Raw genomic sequence first — 23,083 nt, forward strand, 5'->3', positions numbered from 1 at the left:
ATTACGTGTGTGACTTTTGCCCACCTAAGAGTCAGCAAAATGGGCATGCACATCAGCACCTACATCAAACAGCTGTTGTAAGGGGCACCAGGATTAATATGTGTGACAGTCTCAGCACAAAGCCAGGCCTGCAGGGAGCACTGGACAACTGCTCTTATACTCCCCAAAGGTCTCCCTTCCATGTCACTTGTCACGGTTGCAATTTTATGTTTGTGTGACTATTTCAACAGGCCTGTCTCTCCATTAGAATGGAAGCTCCACAGGGGCAGCAGTTTTCCATTGTCTAGTCCACAGTGTCAATTCAGTTCCTAGCAGAATAGACACCCAAACATTGACTGAGGGACAAACAAATGAAAATTCTGAGCATAGTGCCTGGCACATAGCAGGGCCTCATTAAATACCAGCTTTTAAATACTAACCCATTGATAGAGACAAATGATAAGTGAAAAAAATAATATTCACTTTTGCCCAGAGGTCCTCAAGTGGGAATCATTTTAGCCCCCAGGGATGTTTCATAATATCCAGATGGGAGGGGGAGAGGAATGTCTGGATGCTACTGGCATCTAGTGTACAAAGGCCAGGGAGGCTGCTAAACATTCCACAAGGTACAGGGCAACCTCGCCATGACATGGGATTTTACAGCAAGAGATGGCAGTAGTACTGAGGCTGAGAAACCCTGAATTTTGCCTTCTGTCATTTTCCCCTGATCACTTAATTCACCAGTTGAGTTACAGCAGGCACATCCAGCTTATGGTAATCATTCTAGCCTTTCATCCTGTCCACTCCCATATGTACAAGGCCATCATTGCTTCGCTTCTGTCCCCAGACTCTGTTGACCTAGCTGACCAGTCTCATTTCTTCTCAGCCATGCACCTGGTGTGAGCTTAAAATGTGAGGATGTGGGTGAGGCTGAAGAAAAGTGTATGCTCGAAGGTATCTCCCACACTGTTCCCTCTTTTGCTTCATACACGTAGTCCTGTTTTCAGCACAACTTTCAACAGAAGCCAGATGTGAGTTCCACTACTTGGCTTTTAGGATAGTGCTCTGTTTCCAGTGTCATGCTTCAAGAAAGTCCATGTGGCCAGAAAGGAGAGCAGAGCCCTTCATATATGATCTCTCACAACTAATACAGAGGTCACTCTAAGACCCAAGAGAAATTGCTCCAGTGGTAAGCCTTGTGCTCAAAACTATCAAATGTAAAAATTGCAGGGATGAATTGCTGGGTCTGAGAAAAACTAGGATAACAGGACAAAACTTCTGAAGTGGCAAGCCACCCAGATAATGTCAAATGCATCAAGACCTACCAATGCCAGAGGTAAATATAAATTTTAAAACTCAAATTTAGTTGATAGTATAAAATGACATGTTCACAGTGGTTAAAAGTATGCCAATCGGAAATTGCAAGTGTTGACAAGGATGTGCAGAAATTGGAACCCTCACACATGGTTGGCTAGAAGGCACAATTGTTCAGGCACAGTGGAAACCAGTTTAGTGGTTCCTCAAAAAGTTAAACACAGAGTCACCCTATAACTCAGCATTTATATTAATACCAGTATAAGCTAGGCATAGAAACAAAGAATTGAAAACATAGACTAAGAACATGTGCATATATATTCACAGAAGCACTATTCAGAAGAGCTGAAATGTTGAAGTAGCCCAAATGTCCATCAACAGATAAATGGATAAACAAATAGTAGAGTATTTTTACAATGGAATATTATTCAGCCATAAAAAGAAAAATATTGATGCATGCTACAGCAGGGATGTACCAGCAAAAATAGTATGCAAACAAAGCCACATATTATAAGATTCCATTTACATAAAATGCCCAGCATAGATAAATCCACATGTACAGAATATGGATTGGTTGTTGCCAAGGTCTAGAGAAAGGGGAAAATGCAGAGAAATGCAGAAAAACTGCTTAATGGGTACAGGTTTTACCTATTGATACAGATTATCATCTCTTTTACATTAAGATGAAAATGTTTTATTTTTTATGATTTTTATTTTTCCATTACAGTTGATTTACAGTGTTCTGTCAATTTCTACTGTACAAAAATTGACAGAACACTATAAACCAACTATAATGGAAAAAATAAAAATCATTAAAAATAATCCTATTGTAGAGCAAAGTGACCCAGTCATACATATATACATACATTCTTTTTCTCACAGGATCCTGCATCATCCTGTGATGATGGATATAGTTCCCTGTGCTATACAGCAGGATCTCATTGCTTATCCACTCCAAATGTAATAGTTTGCATAAGATGGAAATGCTTTAGAACTAGATAGACATGGTTGCACAACACTATGAAGGTACTAAATGCCAATGAATTGTTCTCTTAAAAAATGGTTGACCTTGTATTATGTAAATTTATCTCAAATAAATTAGTTTTTTAAAGCATACCAAAATCACACAAAATTGACAAACCTGGAAAGAGCAAACACCTCAAAATGGAAATAGATTCAGTACCCTGTGCAGTCTTATTATCACTTTATGTTTTCAATATATATATAAACTTTAGAAAAGATATAAAAGCACTGCAAAGAATATATAAGGCTCTATCGAAAATACTTCTGGTTTTCCAAAGTATATATTCTTCAATGTTAATGTTAACTTTGCAACTGAAAAAAAAAATGACCCTGTGCATTAAGTAAGACAAACCCACACAACTGAACATTTAGTTCTGCCAGAACTTTTATTATAAGCGTGTTTCTCTTTGGACAGAGACCACCTAGGAGACTGAGGATTGCCAGGCATGCAGGTAAATCTGTGAGTTTTTGGCTAAAATCCCTCCTCTATCCTTCCATCCACCTCAGATCAGTATGTCTGACTCTTATCAGGCTGGCAAAGTCTGGTCTCTGTGGGACAGAAAAGGAGAACGCCTCCTTCTCACCTCTAAGTCACCCACCCTCCAGGAAGGAGACTGAAAGTTCTACTGCTTTCCCCTGCAGAACCTCCTTCCTGCCCACAGAAAGGGGTCTCCACAGACTATTACACTAGTAAACTCTGGGAATGGGGAGATGAGGGTTTAGCATCCTTGGCTTCGTGAAAAAGATACTTATTTCCCCCAAATATGCAAATCACTGTATGTCTCACTTGGCCAGTCTTCTAAACCTTTTTGAGCATGAGCATGAATAAAATGAAAAAGAAACAGAAAGAGGAGCAGAAGTTTGGAGTTTGGCACAGCATTGAATGTATATTTTACCAGTGAATTAAAAATAATCAAGGGTCTACATTATAACCACACTGGGGTGGTCACTGTCTCTGTGAAAAGATTCAAGGACACCATCACAATTCACAGATCCACAGGTTTTGGTTTTGAATGTTCACTCTTACCTTCATCCATCAGCAGCCCTTCTCTCCATGCAATTTTATCATCAAAATTTCATCTCCAATATCCCTCTTCTCGCAATAGTTGGGTTTCCTGTTATTAACAGCAAGAATGTCACCTCCTCCTGTTTAAAAAGATCAGATGTTAAAGATGTATAAGTATCCTAAAGAGATTTCCTGGTAGGACCAAAAAAGCATCCCCCCCAAAAAAAAAAAATGGAAATAAAAATAGGTAACTGTCAGAATCATCCACAATGGAAACAAAAGGCAATGAATTTTTCAAGTATGGAGTTGCCTCCCTGGCGTGAGAACTCTGTGCCACAGCTGATGGAGGGTACAGATTCCTCTCTATTTCCCCAGGGAACTTAGCATCAATGGTTTCCCCAAAAACAGTTGTCTGAGGAAACATCACCACAAGCAGATAGAAGAAGCCTATCGAGGTGACCCTGTCTCTGTTCCTCGAGGTGCATGATACACAGACACACAGACCCACAGCAGGGTCCCACAAAGGCCCGTGATCAAAAGAAAAGGAGAGACAAATATTTAGTCAAATGCTGCATGTCCTCTCGTTCTGTGTTGTTAGGATGTACAGACATGAGATAGCAATAGAAGCCTAAACAAGAAGTGAATTACGCTCATTATATAATGAGCAAAACACTTCATGTGTCTTTCCATTTAATGGTCTGTATGTCAATCCACAAGCTGCCCTGGCCAAGAATTTTGAGGCAGTTGCCTAAAATTGGGGCTAATTTTACTCCGAGCTATACAGAACTGGCTATGGGATCCAAGGGAAGCCTCTGCAGAAGTGAAATTTTGAGTATTTAAAAAGGTACGTTTCCATGAAAACCAGATGTGAGGCATTTATACCCTAAGCTGGGAGAAAAAGGAAAAGCCAAAGCTCCTTATGAGCATTTTATTTTCATTTTTAGGGCTGCACCCATGGCACATGGAAGTTCCCAGGCTAAGGGTTGAATCGGAGCTGCAGCTGCCAGCCAACACCACACCCACAGTAATGAGGGATCCGAGCTGCATCTGTGACCTACACTGCAGCTCACAGCAACACCAGATTTTTAACCCACTGCATTGAACCCACATCCTCAGGTATACTAGTCGGGTTTGTTACCACTGAGCCACAATGGGAACTCAGGTGTACTAGTCGGGTTTGTTACCACTGAGCCACAATGGGAACTCCCCTCATGAGCAATTTAGTATCACTGATTCCTCCTGGGACACTCTGTACTCTCTGTAAATATTACCAAATGCAATTCTAGGTGGCTTCTGGGAACAAGGCAAGTGGTCAGGGCTTACTCAAGCCAACATCTGGAAGCATGCACGTTCCACACAGTTAACTCTGAAAAAGGCAAGTCATATCCTGGGACTGTCCCCCACCCACCCCTCCTCTACCAGCCTAAAAACCTTCACTGCACAATAGTCTCTAAGATGTCTTAAGAGAGCATCACAAAATTAGACAATAGCTGGCAGTAATCATCTCCCAAACTTGCCAGACTTGGGTATTTTTTAGGGTGGAAAGCATCTAATGGCTGTGAATACTTCATTTAGTGTTTTTCTAATGCACTTCGAGAAGTTCATGCTCTAGCATTGAACTCTCCAAGGAACCCATCTCATCCTCCCATCCAACTTTTAGAGAAATTTCATCCAAACCATTTACTAAACTTTTCCCAAATGATCAATATCTGCAGAATATTTTGTAGTAATTTAGTAGCCTTCTCTCAAGGCACACCTAGAGAAGGGAGATCACCCTCTCACTCCCAACCTTGACTTTGCAGAAGGAGACCCTGAAGTCTCTAGGGAGGTTTACAGCTCGTAGCCAAGATGTTTTTGGAGTTATAAATGAAGTGCAAGTCCAGACTTCCAGACCTCCAGGCCAGGGCCCATCCCACACTGACAGAAAAGGAGCTGCTGACTCCACTGGGAAGGGGACCAGTGACTGTGAAGTCTTGCATTTTGGTTGGTGATAGTTGGTTTCCCATTAGAGTTACTCCTTGGAAGTCTTCTTACATAGACAGAGGTCTATCCTGAAGTGTTTTAAGGCAGGAAAAAGTAACATATTAGTTGACTAATGTGTTAATATTGGTTAATATTCATTAGCTAATATGTTAATATTAGTTAATATATTAGTATTGGTAAATTTTCTTGTATCTGGACAACTTGGTATCACTCACATGAGAACAGGTCGGAAACAATGAGATGCAGGACAGGTAAGTTGAGGAAAGTTGGCTGAAAAGAAAGAGAATGATCGACAGTGGGGGGTAGTCCAGGACCAGAATACAGGAAACAGTAGGAGGGGGTAACGATGGGGATGGGAAAGAGGAAATGAGGGCAACGAACACTTGGCTGGCTTGAAACGCAGCAGGAGGAGCAGAGGAAATGAAAAGCAGACTTTGCTGAATTGACAAATCTGCCTGGGCCAGCACTGCCTTTATTAGCACACAGGGAGGAGACCCCAGGGGAAGGGGATGTGACTGGTCTTTGATACTCTGCCCTTATTGGCACCACTCCTAAGGGAACATAAAAACTCCCATGGAGCTGTGAGATTGGGTGAAGTGTCAGAGGCAGAGCAGGAAAGATGTAGGAAAGCGTCAGAATTTCTCCAGGTTGGGAAGGATGGAGTGGGTCAGAGGCCCTGGAATTTCCCACTGGGTGACCATACAGACCCATCTCCTGGGGAGGCAGGCCTGCCAGCTCAGTTTATGCTGTGGCCAGGCATCTGGGAGTGCCTCCTGAGCCCATCTGTGATCTCTCTTCTCCTAAGGAAAGAGCATTCGAGGAAGAGCTGGCAACACCACGCCCTGTCCTGATTCTGGTGTGAGAAATGTGCTTGTTAACCTCATGATCCTCATCCCCTTTTTCATCCTCTCACCCCACCTCTCCTCTATCCTCCTTTTAGGTCTGCCAAGACAAGCCAAGAAATGTGCCTCCCGTGGAGTGAGTGGGCCTGGGATGGACCTGGAATCTGACCTTCATTTTTGTGTGTGAAATAGAGATATGAAATGAAATAATGTTTCATGTGTCTTTAAAACAAAGATCGGCAGCATTAAAATCCCAAGACTGGCAGGTCCTAAATCACTACCGACCCAGATGTTCCACTTCCTGCTGTTTGCCTCTACCCACCTTCCCATGTGGCACTGCCTTCTGGAACCCCAAGAAGTTGGCCCAAGGATGCTCAAAGCTTGTAGCCTGACCTCAGCCCTGCCTGCCACAGCCTTTCTCCTTCAACCCAACACATCTTCCCTCCTCTCCAACTTTTCATTTAAAAATGATTCCAACTTAAAAAGGGTAAGAAAGTACCTACAACCTGAATACCGCTCACCTTGATTTACCCATTGCCCATACAGTCCCAAATTTATCCCTCTGTATACATAGATACACACGGTTTTATTTAACCATTTAGAATTAGTTGTTTTAGCCTTATGATGTCATGACACTTCTACCCCTACATACTTCAGGGTATATCTCAAAAGGACAAAAAGATTTTTTGCATTTCCACAATATGATTATCTTTTCAAATTTTTTTAAATTTTATTATAGTTGATTTACAACGTTGTGTCAATGTCTGCTGTACAGCATAGTGACCCAGTCATAAAAAGTAATTTACATATGCATAGTTGGCTATGGAGTCCCCTCTATATACAAATGCTCTTCACATTTCAGCTTCACAACTTTCCAGGGTCTCACCCCCACTTCCTGTGATACCCAGCCCTTGATGCTGGTCTCTGGCTGCTTTTAATTCTATCAGGATTTGCCCAAGGAACAGGGTCTAGTGCTCCTGACCTTTCCTGACAAACTCTCCTGACAATCTTTCTTACCATCAAAAGGTACCTGGCCTATGTTCCATTCCCTGAGGGCATTGCTCAGTGCTGTCTATTCTAATACACTAACCTATGTCAAGAGAAAACAGTTGCCTTATGGTTTGTTGAGAAAATCCAATGAGAGAAATCAATACATACTAGTGAAACATTCCCCCTTTGTTATTCTCAGTACATTAGTCCTCACAGGTAACAAACTGACATTTCAGGAGGGTCCAAGAAAACCCCCATCAGTGGTTCCATTCAGGGAATTTCAGGCATGAGGCAGGCTGGCCTGGATGAGGAAAGCCAGGGAGAGGCTGCAGCTTTGACCCTGACATTTTATAAGCCAGCTGCCCACTCCTCATGTGCTGGCTGCCCACCCCACGGCCAGTCTATGTTTTGCTTCATTCAATTGAATCTAGGGAAAAAAACCTTAGACTGATCTGTAGTTAATAAACTGAGGAACACAAGAGCAATAATGTACAGTTAGTTCCCAATTATGGAAAAGAGCATGCCTTAGGGCCAAATAGCTTTTAAAACTTCTGCAGTTGGCAAGGAACCATCAGGGACTCATTCCCCCTAGACAGGGTTAGAATTGCTTCCATTCGGGGGCGGCAGGTGGGGGGGGGGGTCCTGTCACATTCCAGCTCTGTGATATGGGATAAGTTGTTCAGCCTCTCTGAGCTTCAGGGGCTTCATCTATAAAATAGGGACAACTATGCGCTATCTCACCGTTTTGTGAGGATTCAATGTAATAGTTATGTAATATCTGCAAACCATAAGACTCAAGGCATGTTATCTAGAAAACAAATGAAAAGAGTAGCAGCAACCACAGCAGCTATTCCCAGGCATTCCAAGAGGGGAAATATTCAGTCTTCAGTACTCAAAGTTAGCTGTGTGATGTACATATCAGTCAATAGACTTGGAAACCAATTGGGTTTGGGATTTTTACATTGCCCTTTTAGATAGCTGGTAAACCCATGAAGTGTCTCAACCTCAAGGACAGGAGTTTCTGCCCTAGAGATAGACATGACCTGTCTCTGGCAAATCCAGAGACAGAGCAGAGAGCCTGGCCACCCTCTGTGAGACATCTCCCTCCCACCAGGCCAAGGGTATACCCACTCCCTGTCCTTTTCCTGACCTCACCCTCTTCTATCCACCCCCTCCCCACTCCCCTCCCAGCTGTAAGAGCCTGCAAGAGCCTGCCTAATCTCAACTCAGGGAGTGCTCTTTGCTTTTAAAGTATCTTGCCCTGCTTAATCAGTAACCAGCCGTCCTCCACTGCCAGTTAGTTGCCTGCCCTGACATGAGTTCCTTCTCCTGCCAGCCAGCAGATGTGACTTATTTAGGAAGATTCAATTCCCAGCCTGTGCCCTTCTGCTAATAACAGCCTCTTACTCTCTCTCTGAAGGTTACCTGTCGCCAGCAAGCATTCTTGCTCATGAATGCAAAATAAAATGGGTGCTCGCCCTGACCTTGGAAAAGCTCATCATTCTGAATAAGAGTTCTAAAAAAGAATATTTGACATTTGCCGTCTTATTTGTGTCAAGACTGAGGAAAGGAAGCCCAGTGCGGCAGGATACCCTCTTAGGTTCGGTGATGTGGTTTGTGAATGGCACTTGTCAACTAAACCTTGCAATGATATTCAGCAGGCATGAGGTGAAAAAAATGTTAATGAAATCTTGCCTAACTGCAGGAACACATTTGAATAGAATCAAAGTCATATGTGAGATTTTTTTTTCTCTTATACGAAGTCTTTTCTGCATATGTTAACCTTTTGCCAGCTTTTTTTTAAAGCACAAAATGGGTGATTCACTCATTCAATCATTCTTCAACATTTACCGAGCACCCATTAGGTACCAGACCCTGTACTGAGCACTAGGATGAAAAACTGAATGAAGCACAGATTATTTTAGGCAAATAAATCTATTATTCAGAATTTTATGCTGAGAACCCAACTTCTTGGCTTGCTAAAAACAAAGCAAAAAGACAACATGCATTTTCAGAACTTTGAATCTTTTGGAAATAGGAAAAGGGAAAGGCAGCACTCTTAGAAAGAGCAAACAGAGTGCAGGCAACCAGAATGGATGGGATGACCTCAGACAGACCAGGATGATCTTTCAGAAGGCAAGTACCCTGACTTTCCTTTGTTTGTGAAGTAGTCTTTCAAGCAAGAAGAGCCTGCAATGGCCAAGCTGGGCAGGCCCTCCTTGACCAGTCTCTGCCCTACTGCCTGCCACCACTGATAGAAGCTCTACTGATAGTGGTATAAGACACTATTTAGCAGAAGCTTCCTGATGCAGAGCTTTTAGAAAATTCAAGGACTCACTCTGTCATCATCATCTAAAGTGCATGTTTCCATTGCTGATTCAGAAGAACTAAATTGGAGCTGGACCAGAAACAAATGGTGAGTCAAATGAAAGACTTCAGCTGCAGGGCGAATGCCCCTTCTGCTAAGATTGCTGGGGCCTGGTGTGGAGTACCTCTGCAAATGCCTAGGGTCCATGTACACATGCAACAAATGGTCATGGAACACCTCCCATGCTTCAAGAGCTGTCCTAGTTCCTGGGGATAGAGCAGTGGACCAAACAGACAAGGCCCCATCCTCATGAAGCTTATGTTATAGTGGAGAAAGACAATACATGAATAAAGTATAAGGATGAAAAAAATTAAAAGATGAGCTAAAGAATAACTCATGGAAGGTACTTGTATTGGTCCAAATTTTATTGCAGACAACAGAATCTACTCTAACTCACTTAAGCAGAAAGGGATTCTATACAGGTAATTTTGTAATTATAAAATTGTTAAAAGGACTGGAAGAGCAGGCTCTTGACTGATGTCTCAAGAATAATCCCCAGCCTCTAGATAATCTGTCATAAGCGCTACTCTCTTGCTTATGGCAGAATCATTCCAGGGCCCAGGAAATTAAAATAGTTCCTGCAGAGCCACAGAAACAGAAGCTACCCTTGGCTGCTACCCATTGTAGCCATAGCTACAGCTGCTTGCTCCAGAATCACACCACAGCTTCCACAACTCATGCCAAGAAAATGATGCTTGGTCCTACCAAAATGGAGACCTTGTGAACCACAAAATGAGTGGCCTGTACTTTGTCCCTGGAAACAAAATGTTTTCTAGAATCCAAGCACCAAGAAAGTTTGGGAAATATGAATTTTAGTTTTGCTGTGTTGGGATAAGAAAAGGGAGTTAAAATGGGTGGTCAACCACCCAATTCATAGTAACTAGTACACCACTTTGGAAGGGTAATCAGGGAATGTCTCTTGGGTAGGTGGCAACTATGCTAAGACCATGTGAAGAACTGAGGAAGAAACCTTCCAAGCATAGGGAGAAAAACAAGATAATAACTCCAGGCATAGTGAATGAGAGCAATGGAGAACTTGGAGGAGTTAGGAGAAGCTAAATCAAGCAGGGCTTAGGAAATCACAGTAAGGAATAGATTTTATTTAGAGTACAGGGAAACCATAGTTTTATGAAGGGGACTGGCAGACTCTGATTTGTAGTTTTAAAAGACAATTCTGGCCTCAAGGTAGAAAATGGATAGAAGACAAGGACTGAGCCAAAGAAACAATATAGAACAGTCTTGAGGATTAGAGATGATGGTGGTTTGGGCAAGGACACTGACTGCAGAGAGGAAGCTGACACATTCTGTATGTTATTTTGTGGAGAGAAACATGGGATTTCAGAATGAATTAGATGCGGGAAATGACACAAAAGGAAAGATTAGGGACTGATCCCACATTCTTAATCTAAACAAAGGGTGGATGATAGTCTATTGACTGCATTGAAGAGTAATGGGGAGGAAATGTCTACAACTCACTAAAACCACTCCCCAAGTCCTTTGATGTTTTAAAAAAAAATTGTTCATGTAGTCAGGTTGGAAGTAGACTCAATAAGAAAGCCTCGTGTTTTGCTGGCCCAATTGGCCTAATTTCACTCTTCAGCATATTCAGAGTATTCTTATGGTTCTGGAGTAGTGAATTTTAAACTCGGCATATGAAATATTCTGACACAGGTAGGACCCATACTTAGACTGGAACAAAGGTTTGTGTGAAGTCATGTGGGGAAGAGCAGAATAGTTTGGGGATTTGGTATTTAATATCTGTGAGAAACAAAAGTCATAAAATATAAAACTATTTGAAGGTGAGAGGCTGAGCTCTGGAAAGTTGCATGAATTTAGGGCTGTGGCAATTCAAACCCCCTGTTTGTACAGGACATGGGTAAACCCTGATGACGTTATACCAAGTAAAATAAATCAGATACACAAAGACAAATATTGTCTGATTCCATACACAGAAGGCAAATTCAGAAAGACAGAGAGTAGAAGGGTGGTTTCCAGGGGCTGGAAGAAGGAGGAATGGGAAGTTATTCTTTAATAGGTAGAGTTTCAATTAGAGAAGGTGAAGCATTGCTGGCGATGGATGATGGTGGTAGTTGCACAACAATGTGAGTGAACAAAATGCCACTGAACTGTACACATTAAAAAGTGTTAAAATGATAGATTTTATATTATTATGCTTTACCACAATTAAATATAACGACAAAGCCCTATGTTGCCATTTTGGCACAGAAAAATAATCCTCAGTTCCCCTACTTTCCCATCTCTCTCCTCCCCACCATAAAAACACTTGCTAGAATTAGAACAGGATGCTTCTTAGGTTTTGTGAACTAATAGTTCAATGATAAAATGATGTCAAAAGAAAAAATGTAGATTATCATCTTTTATAAACACATATACTATTAGTGATCAGCCTGAGAGTTACCCAGAAGAACAAACTCCAAAACCACCACCCTAGACTATACCATAATCTCTTCAACAAATAAACAGACCAAAAAGAGTTAAAAGTCTAAGCAAGACATAGAAAGGGGGGCAATGTCTGTGCCATGTCTCTCTTAAGCAATCAGAGCTCTTAGAATAGCTCTGTTGCCGGGACAGAAGCAAATTATCGTTTAGTTTCCCTAAGCATTAAATCTTCCACATGCCTTGAGCACTCTCCATGGGCATACTGGTGCCAAAGCAGAAAAAGATTTCATTTCACGTTGCTAGGTTTTCACTTTTCTGTGGTTAATAAAGAGGCAGGTGCAGTCAGCTAGGCTGCTTAAAAAGAGAGAGAGAGAGTTAAAATTATTTGACCAACTTCAAATCTTGCTAAACCACAGCATAAGACAACTCATAACTTGTTTCCAGCTCCCACATCTCAATCACTTTCAAGGGAAGGGCTCTAAAGGTATTTAACACTTTACAAATAAAATTATTTTACCAATAAAAGGCACTCTAAGCTCTACATATCAGAATTTTTGAGCCCTTCTCCTACCCCACTAAATATAAAAGATGTCAGTAGGTAATAGAATAAACCCAAGAGTAAAGTTATTAGCTGTCAAACTGACGAGTTGTGTGTTTAAGCAGATGCATATCCAGTGTTCAAAAGTTGAAGTTTAAATCAGTCATCTATCACCTGATAAAGGGAAATTGGCCTGTACAAAAAGAAAAAATTAAATCTGTAGGATGGTGTTTAATAAAAGAATTCATTAGTAACTAGCTGGTTGACTGAATTTGGCCAGTTTCCTTGTTTTAGAGCCATCAATTTGGGTTCAGTTTCCATCTTTAGTCCAATCTTTGGCTGTATAGATATTTTTGTTGAGTGCTTACACTGAAGGGTAGGGAAAAGAAAGCAGAAGGGGCCTGAGCCACAGTTTGTCATTTTTGTCACCTAATAGGAAAATGTATTCATGTGTAACTTTTCTTTAGAATCCCTTGGTTCTGAGCAGATGGCAGATATTTAATACATGTCTCTTGAATATGTCAATGAATCATGGTACCCATCTGGTGCAGGCAAATTCTACCCTGGGGATTGTGGTTGCCTCTGCAACATACATTCCATTTCTCTATTATGGAGAAAAAGCATTGGTGTCTGAGAGATTGACCTCATTTAAAGAGCTAGACCTGGCTACCTAGGAGTAATCACAACCCATGTTCCAGAGATGGGCTAAGAAATGGTCAAGTGACCCTTGATTCTGGCCAATGTGAAGGAAAGTTTTCTGAGAATGGACAAGTGACCCTTGATTTTGGCCAATGTGAAGGAAAGGTTTAAGAGAAAACAACAGGAAGATGGTCTTCTCTTCCTCACTGTATGTGAATATGAAAGCTTGTAGCCCTAAATGCTGCTGGCAGCCATTGTGTGAACATGAGGAAAACCAACCCAAGGATGAAGCCAAAGCTTAAGATGGCACAAAGAAATGGAGAGAACCTGATTCTGTGATGACATGGTTTGAGTTACTGAATCAATCAAACATAAAGCCCACACTACTTCTGAATTGCCTGCTCTAAGTCTTAATAAATACCCTCGTTGTTTAAGCCCATTTGAGTCTGATAGTCCCATTTCTGGCAAATGAATCTGAATGATGTAAAGACTGACGCCATTTACAAAAAGAATTTCCTTTAAAGTATTACTTCAAATATCCATTTTACCTCTTTTTGAAACGTAATTTTAACTTTAATATTACTTAAATTTCCCCAATAGTTTCTTCTCACCATACAGCTGGTTTTAGGAACTGAAAGTCTACAAACGCAATAGGAAATGAGGGCTGATAGCATTTAGCTCCTCCAGAAATTATGCTCTCATTCATCTAGTGTTTTACAGCAAATCTTACACTTTAAGTGCAGTTTTCATTTCTTACAATTTGGTGATATTTACATGAGTCTTTTTCTTGTATATTTTACTTATTATTGAGAATCTCCAATCAAAATCAATACAGAAGTAACTTAAGCCATATTGTAAAATGGAGAAGAAAGCCATACCCAGGCTTGCCCACCTGCTCCATGATTAGTTAGCCTTTCTTCCACACATCCAATGGATTCTCTAACTGGGTAGTTAGGTTTGAAACTGACTGTACACTGCAAGATAGTAGAGCTGCTAAGAGTAGAGCTGCTAAGAGATTTGGGCTCAAATCTTGACTCTGCTACTTATTAGCTTTTGGGTGCAACACTTAATCTCTATAAACCTCCATTTATCCTCTATAAATGAAGATAATACTTGTATTTACTTCATACCATTATGATGTGGATTATATAAGATAATGCATGTGAAGCACTTAGCGTAGTGCCTGGCATGTAGAAAGCGCCCAAGAAACCTCATTAGTATTCACTTTGTGGTGCAAGTAATCAATGGGTTTTACCTGGAGGGAAACTGTGGGCATTATAAAAGTGCAACTTGATAAACACAATTATTATCTACAAGAGTGCGGTTAAGGAGAGAGATCTGTGGGGAGAACAGGCAGGGCAAGATCTTCTCTCCTTCACATTGATCTCCTCTCTCCCTCACATGGAATTAGTCTGGGCCCCCTCTTTCCTCCTCCATCCTCATAACACTTAAGAATTAATTCTGATTCCTTCCCATGAAGCTCAATGAAATAAAAAAGTTGTGACATAACAAGATGATAATATCATGGAATCAGAAACACTCAAAATTGTCTTTTTTAAAAATTTAGAATATAGAGAATGTATAAGCAAAGGAATTAAAAACAAATCAATGGAGCCTCCTTATAGTGGCTCAGTTACAAGAAAATCAAGAAACTGCTTGAAAGGTGTGGTAGAAAGAGTACCATCAGGGGTCAATGGGCTCTCCCACCACCTGAGTGTAATGCTGAGCAAACAGCATCCCATGAGATGTCGACATCCTCATCTGTCAAATGAAGTGCTTGGAATGGAGAGGGGAGTTTTCCCTCCTCAGGGCTATGAGCGCCAACACTCCCAGCAGAGCCCCAACCTTTCCACTTCCACTGAACAGACAGATGTTATCAGCTGTGCTCCCTCCATGCTCCTTCTATAACCAGAAGGCCTGGAATGTCACAGCTTCATGGCTTCTTCACCAGGACAACTTGAGCCTCGTGTCAAGGACCCCACAGAGATGTGGAGACGCAGCAGGGTCACGTGAGTGATAGGAAGCCTGATCTGAGAGCACAAACAGTGAAGTCTTGGACTAGGTCCTGTGCTGGTTGCTGAATCTCCTTAGAAGCTCCTGATCTCTGAGATTTGCCCTGAGCCAACATTGTTTTCCCCATCCCATCATCAAGGTCCCCAGAGAAGACAGACTAAAGAGATCCTATCTGATCACTCTGAGTACATCCGATTTATTTGTATTCATCTAACCATCCTCTTTCAGAGTTCCTGTAGAGTCTGGATAGAGTTTATCAGGCTAAATGCCATGCGCTATGAAAGCTGGGGTTTGTTGGTCAAAAACAAGGGTTTGCAGATTTAATCAAATCACAGTAATAGGTTTTCCTTAGACAGTCCATTTGTTTAAACTTAATTTTTCCTTAAATCTTGAAGTAGTTCAAACACACCATAAAGAATAGAAAATAAAACTACAAAGGTCCATGTACCCACCACTCAGCTTTCTCAAAGCTTAAAATTTTGCCTTATATCTTTAGAGCTTCAGAATTTTAAGGGGGAAAAAATACTTCACATATGATAAAAGCCCCTTCCTCAACCCCATTCTTCTCACATTACCCTATGCACAAGGAATTATCATCTTATTTTGGTGTTTTTCACTTCTGCTCATGTTTCTATAATAGCTCCTAAAATATTATAAAATGTATGTAATATATATGTACATATGTTATGTAATAGGTAACATTACGTATATGACCTATATGCATGTAATATGTATATATTCATGAAGGATATATAGCATTATACTAAAATATTCTACAACTTGATTTGGGATTTGTTTTGGTTTTTGTTGTTGCTGTTCAAGATTTTACTTTTAAGGTCCACCTCCATTGAAGTGTATGACTTTAAGACATACACACTGAGACATGTATGACTTTAACTTCAGTATAAAGTGTCTTTGTATGAAGATATTTCAACATATTCATTCTCTGATGAATGGAAATTAAGGCCATTTCCAATTTCCATCCACTACAAATAATACTAAATTGAACATTCTTACCCACATGTGAAAAAATTTTCCTATGGTAGTAGAGGACTGCTAGGATGAAAATTAAATTCATTCTAAATTTTTTTTGATGTTCTAAACTGCTTTCCAAAGTAGTTGTTCCAATGTACACTCACATTTTACACCCCCACTAGCAGACTATTTTCTTACTCCACATGTTTCCCAACACTTGGAACTAGCAGACTTCTCAATTTTTGCAAATCTGATGGATGTGAAAATTTTATTTTATTATGTAATTTTTGCTTGTTTTTTGTCTTTTTAGGGCCACACTTGCAGCATGTGGAGATTCCCAGGCTAGGGGTTGAACCGGAGCTGTAGCTGCCAGCCTACACCACAGCCACAGCAATGCCAGATCCAAGCCACATCTGCAACCTACACCACAGCTCACGGCAATGCCAGATCCTTAAGCCACTGAGCGAGGCCAGGGATCCATCCTGCATCCTCATAGATGCTAGTCAGTTTCATTTCCACTGAGCCACGACAGGAACTCCTTCCCAGGTCTCTAAGTAAGGTGAATAACTTTTCAAAAGTATATTAGCCATGCATGGTTCCTCTTCGAATTTCCTGTTCTTATCCTTCACCTATTTATATGCTGAATTGTCTTTTTCTTATTGTTTCCTGGGAGTTCTTTAAATGTTCTAGATATCATTCCTCTATCAGTTATATATATAGTAAATGCCTTCTCTCATATCATGACTTGTCATTTATCTAAGTTGCCTTTGCTATACAAAAATTTTAAAGGCATCAAAGTTATCGGCATTTTCCTTTACATGTGGTTTCCATGCCTCGTTTAAGAAATCTTTTCCTACCTCAAAGTCATAAAGTTTATGTATATTTTCTTGTAAAAGTTTTAAAGCTTTACAATTTATACACATTCAATCTACGTGGAATCAAATCTTTAGACATGGAATAAAACAAACTATCTTTTTCTACAGAAATAATCAGTTATCTCAACACCACTTATTTTTGAAAATGTATTATTTCCCCGCTAACTTACAACACCACATATACAAACAAGGATCAAATCTCTGTCAGGTTTTACTAGTCTATATTCCAATGCACTAAACTCCTATATTGATTATTTTAATTTTCAATAAAACTTCTTATCCAGCAGGGCAAGTCCTCCTGCCTTGTTCTGATTTTAAACTTGTTTTGACTATTCTTGGCCCTTTGGTTTTTTTAATATAAATTTCAGAATAAGATTTTCCAAAAAAGTCTATTTGGGATTTTGAATTTTGTATTAATTTGAGCATTAACACATTTAAAATATTGAACTTTGCCATCCAGAAACATAATAAATCTATTTAAGTCTACTTTAATGTCTTTCAATAAAGTTATTTTTTAAGGTGTCTTAAACATCTGTTAAATTTATTCCCAGACACCTTAGAATTGTTGTTACTCTTTCAAAAAGTGTCAAAACAAATACATTTTAAAAATTTTTTTAAAGGGAGTTCCCATTGTGGCACAGGGGAAACGAATCTGACTGGTATCCATGAGGATACGGGTTCAATCCCTGGCCTTGCTCAGTGGGTCGGGGATCTGGCATTGCCATGAGCTGTGGTGTAGGCTGCAGATACAGCTCAGATCCCACGTTACTGTGGCTGTGGTATAGGCCGGCTGCTCTAGTTCCACTTTGACTCCTAGCCTGGGAACGTCCATGTGCTACAGGTACAGTCCTAAAAAGCAAAAAATAAAAATAAAAAATTTTTAAAGTATCGTTATTTATGCTTTCTAACTTGGAAAGCTCTCTACCTTTGTGGTCATGTATAGGGAACTTCATAGTGAATGCTGTGATGTACGACATATGTATCCCTTTAAGACTGAAGGGCTTATGTGCCCAGGAGTAGGATATGCTCCTGGCAAACAGCCCTCGGCTGTTGGTCCTCTCTAGGAAGTCACATTCCTTTTCTGCAGAATCCCACATGCAGACTGGTTGACAGGGAAGAAGGATTCTCCCCTCTCCTATCAGCTGGGACAAGTCTGAAGGGCCATCCCAGTTCTAGAGCTTTCCTGCCCAGGTCTTCATTGAGACTACATTCTGGCTCATTTTCTCTTCCATTCACTCTTGCGTCTTTCCTGTCCTATCCACAAGTATCGACCTCAAAAGCAGGCTTCCTCCAGGTGACTCTCTATCTCAGAGTCTGCTCCCTGGAGAACTCAACCTGAAACAGGCCATGAAAGCAGATGCTAAAAGGAGAGTTTGGAATCGGGTCATCCTCTGCATGACCGGCAATAAGGACCCATCCCTGGCACAAGGTAGAGGTGAAATTGTTAAAACGTCTATCTGTGGTAAACCTAGAGGGTCTGCTGGTGAACATGAGTACACAAGAGGATGTAATTTATCAGGCATTTTAGAAATATGGGATAAATAATGACTACAGCAACAGTGGAATTGGGTGGCTATAGCTAAGATTGACTAATCCTTTGAAAAAAATAAAGACTAATACAAATTGTCAAGTAAAAACTAAATATGAAAGCCAGAGGACCTTCAGAGCATCATATATAAGGTGGCTCTTACATCTTGCAGCCTGAGGGAAGTATGAAGAAATGCTATGGACCACGCTCAGGACTTACCCACAAGGGAAGCAGACGTCCAAAGAAGATGAAGCTCTCTCTTCATACTGGAAGGCTATTGGAGTTCAGAGCCAGAGCCAGGAAAGAACACTCCCTATCACAGGAATGAGGATGCCTGGGTTTATGCACCTGAAACTCATCTCCACGTCCTGGAGCCCCCCAAGCTTGCGGAAGCAGTCTACCCCTCCCTGTTAAGGTCTCACTCTTTCCCTCTTATTTGCACATATTAAAGAGACCTCTCTCCTGCAGGACAACGGGCAAGCCCCTTGAGATCTCCCTCCCCTTCCCCACTCCTGGCAACAGGGACAATAACCAAGGTTAACTTGCCCAGGACATGCTGAGCCTGATAAAGAAGAAAAGAAAACATGCCAAAAAGGAGCCGCAGGACCTAGAAAACATGTCATAGCAAGAGCCAAGAGAATATATACCAGACCGGTTCCTGAGGACACTGGCTCAAGAGAAGCAGAAGACAAAGCTAAAGAAGGAAGCTTGTTTAGGGCACTGTGACAGCACATGGGATTTAGCACGGGTCCAGTCAAGGACCTTGGGAGCTTGTGCAAACACCCTGCTAGGACATCTCCCAGAAGCAAGAAAAAGCAATGGTCCAGGGGTTCACAAACTAAAGTCTACTGGCCAAGTTCAGCCTGTGCCTTATTTTTGTACAGCCCGCAAGCTAAGAATGTATTTTCCATTTTTAAAGGGCTATAAAAAATAAGCAAAGATATGCAAACAGGCTGTTTGTGACCCACAAAGCCTAAAATATTTACTTTCTGGCCCTTTACAGAAAAAGTTTGTTTGACCCTAGGCCACACTAACTGAAGGGTGAATGCCTGAACTGCCAACAGAGAATAAAAGAAATAGTTAAAGACTCAGATAAGTAGGCCTGCAAGAGTGGACTTACCATGTCAAAATGAAAAACCCACAGGATGACGATGCTCTGGAGGAGGGCCCAAAGCAATAAAAATGTGAGGGTGACAGGGACACCGCCTTCCTAAGTTCAATGGCGGCTCCCCTCTGCAATCCAGGAATGACGTTAGCAGAGGATACTACAGAGCTGGGCTCACTGAGAACCACGGGGATACTAGGACCCTGAAAATAACAGAGGCCAGATGGCAGCATTTAAATATTAAAAGCCTAGGCGATGCAATTATCATAATGAGTGGCAGGTTCCAAGTAGCTGGGGTATTAACGCTGATAATCAGGAGAAGGCAGGGTTGCTGTTACACAAGGTAGGCAGAGAGGAATACTTTTGGCATTTAAGTGATGCACCTGGGTGCCTCTTGGTACTATCTTGGCCAGTTTTGATGGTAACTGGACAGCTGCAGTAACACTGACCAGGGTGTCAGACCTCTCAGCAATGTGGATCTGGGTCGCCCTCAAGGTAGGGTGCTGAGTCTCATGGAGGAGCTAGCTAAGGGTGGAGGGACAGATCTGGTATGCAAAGAAAAGCAGGGATCAATAAGTATCACTTGCCGCCCCAGGACCAGCTACAACAATAGTTCATGCCACTCAACTTCCCCTTACAAGTTTCCCCCATAAAAAAAGACTCCCTCTGGAATCCTGAGGGGATGGCTCCTTAGATGAACGAGTAGACTCCAGTACTACGCATATCCCCTCAAGTGCAGGAAGTAATGCCAGCAGTTAGACCTCATCCCCCAGCCCTCTTAGAGAAGTATCTTTGCGGAAAGCGGCTGGCAAGCCCAAAGCCACGCCCCTTTCCAGGGCATTCCCGCCCCTCCTAAGTGGTCAGCGTGGGGATAGAAAGGCGGGGCCTCCTCACCCAACTCCTGCCATGTTCGAAAGCGACTTGCCAGCTTTAGATCTTCCCATGGAGTTGTCTGGGGCCTTCATTAGGGAGGCATCGCTGCTCAGCTTTTCCCTTTGTACAATCACACCTTCCTCTCCACAGGTGCTGATGGCAAGAGCACAACATAATAAACTCTCCCCACGCAACTCTCCAACTCAGAGGCAGCTTCCTTGGAATCAGCCTCCAACAGTCTTCCATCCAACAATTTTGTTTCTTGAATTATTTGATAGTTTCTCTTGGATATATACATTGTCTAAAAAACCAAGAAAAAAGATGTTTCTTCTTTTCCATTTATATCTTTATATCTTCCATTTCTTTTTGTCTGACACCACTGAGTAGAACCCACAGCACATTGAGAAACAGATGCTATGATGAAAAGCATTCTTGTCTCATTTCTCTCTGAAGGCAGTATCATAGGGTATAATGTTTGCTCTAAAATTTCAGTGGATATCCTTTATCAAATACTCCTTTTCCATTTTACTAAGAATTCATTATCATGAAAATATATTGAATTTTTCAAATGCCTTTCTGCTTCAATTTAAATGATTATATTTCTTTTATATTTTATATTTATATTTATTTATATAATATATATTTTATTTATATATAATTTACATATGAATATACATTTATATATTTATTTTATATTTTAGTTAATATACCGCATTACATTAAGAGGGGCTCTATTGTAAGGTAACTTTATATTAGTACTTGGTGTTCACACACGGCACATCAAAACTCATAAAGATGCAATTGGATACTGATTTGTAAACACTTATGATTTTGTGGTCCTATGTTTACTAGTGATTATTGGCCTGCAAATTTCTTTTCATATTGAGTTTTTCTATTTTTACTATCAATGAATCTTTGATTTTGTATCAACGTTATACCGTTCTCATAAAATTAATTAGCATTCACTTTTTTATTATCTGGAATGTATAGGATTGAATGTTTGAAAGAACTCACCTGTAAATGAGAGGTTTGGTGTGTGTATATATCCACATGTAATGTATATGCGTAGATTTTTTTCAAAAAAGACTGTAATTACTATCTGTTTCTTCTTGAGTCAGTTTCGGTAAATTTATATTTTCCTATGAAATAGTCTACTTCATCAAAGTTTTGAAGTTTATGGGTACTTGGTTAGCCATGGTATACTCTTTTTATTTTTATCTTGCATTGTGTCCTTATTCATTCCTAAAAAGATTTATTTGTGCTTTCCCTCTTCCCTGCGCGGGTTGTGAACAAATTGAGAAATCAAGCAAAGGAGTAACTGTGTTACTAATAAAGGTTAGATTGGAAGTTGTTTCTTAGTATGAGAGCCAGAATTTGACTGAATGAGTAAGCAGAATTCCCCCAAAAGGCTGCCTGGGTAAGATCTATGGCATGGAGGAACACAGGGAAACATACCTTGACTCCTGGCAGGTTTGCTCTGAAATTAGGGCAGAACTGAGTTAAGTAAGCTCAGCTTATTCCTTTCAAATGTACTAATTATGTAAATCATCCTACCTTCCTAGGGACAGAATGTATAAAGGAGCACAAAAAGTCAGTTCTTGGATTTCTTGAAGCTTCCTAGTTTTAGCAGTTTTATTAGAATAAAAAATCTGTTCTGCTACTAGATTATTCATTTAATCCTGATGTTCTTCACTTAATGTGGAAGCAGTTAAAGCTGCTAGTTACATGCTAGCATTTAGCTCCATCACATTACTTTTATCTATGATATTTTCATTTTTGGTTAATTATAATTGTTATTCTCCATTGTTATTCATTATTTATCTAGAAATAAAGTTATTTTTAATTTCCAAAAATATTGTTTTTTAAAAAGAATTTCTACTATTATTTTCTCACTTCATACCATTGTAGTCAGAGAACTACATTTTTTTTTTGTATTTACTATACTTACCAAGACTTTCTCTGAAATGATGCATGATGACTTTTTAAATGGCCCATGAGTACTTGAAAGGGATTTGTATCTTCCTAGAATACTTTTTTTTTAATCCTGACTTAAGGATCATCTTTATCTCTATTAGCTAAATACTTTCTTGTATGATTTTAATTTAGCTATATCAGCTTTCTTTTGGTTAATATAGGTCTAGTCTATCTTTGTTATCCTTTTAATTTTAGCAGTCTTTATGTTTATGTCACTCGTTTTCGTTTTTTCTCTTCAATTCAATATGATCATCTTTTAACAGGAGAGTGTAGTTTATTTACATTCATTGTGTTTACTCACCTATTTAGATTGGTTGCTACCATTTTATTTTGTGTCTCCTATTTACGCTAAGATATATTTATCTCCTATTTGGGGTTCTAATGCATTAAGTGAATTTTCTTTTTTTTTTTTTTTTCGCCCCTTCTCTCCTTGTTTGGAAGTTACATATTTAATTTCTATTTTTATTTTAGTAATTGTTCTGAAGTTTTAATGTGCATACCTACCTTAACAAAGTTTAAATTTAATCTTTATCTCTCTTTCTCCAAAACAGCACAAGAACTTAGAGCCTTTAAATCAAATCCATACTTTCCCATCTTGCATATTACTTTCTTAGAGCTTTTAATTTCCCTCATCTTTTTACCTCTAAATCATGCCATT

The 23,083-nt window shown here is 40.2% G+C and overlaps 1 long non-coding RNA gene across 4 annotated transcripts in view; it reads right to left on the reverse strand.

Moving 5' to 3' along the window:
* Positions 1–23,083, reverse strand: part of LOC102159645 (uncharacterized) — a 594,616-nt gene that overhangs the window by 258,164 nt on the left and 313,369 nt on the right. For 2 of the 4 annotated variants that reach the window (XR_014831496.1, XR_014831495.1), the window contains one exon: positions 3,344–3,462. This is a non-coding gene — a long non-coding RNA (uncharacterized LOC102159645). Of the gene's footprint in view, positions 1–3,343; positions 3,463–18,692; positions 19,000–23,083 lie in introns of those variants that run through there. The other 2 variants (XR_014831492.1, XR_014831494.1) reach the window with 2 other exon arrangements.

Source organism: Sus scrofa, chromosome 16 (assembly GCF_054392235.1).
Source record: "Sus scrofa isolate SSC_HxYL_T2T_F1_AM1 chromosome 16, Sscrofa_HxYL_maternal_Yorkshire_Landrace_v2.0, whole genome shotgun sequence".
Taxonomy (NCBI): Eukaryota; Metazoa; Chordata; class Mammalia; order Artiodactyla; family Suidae; genus Sus; species Sus scrofa.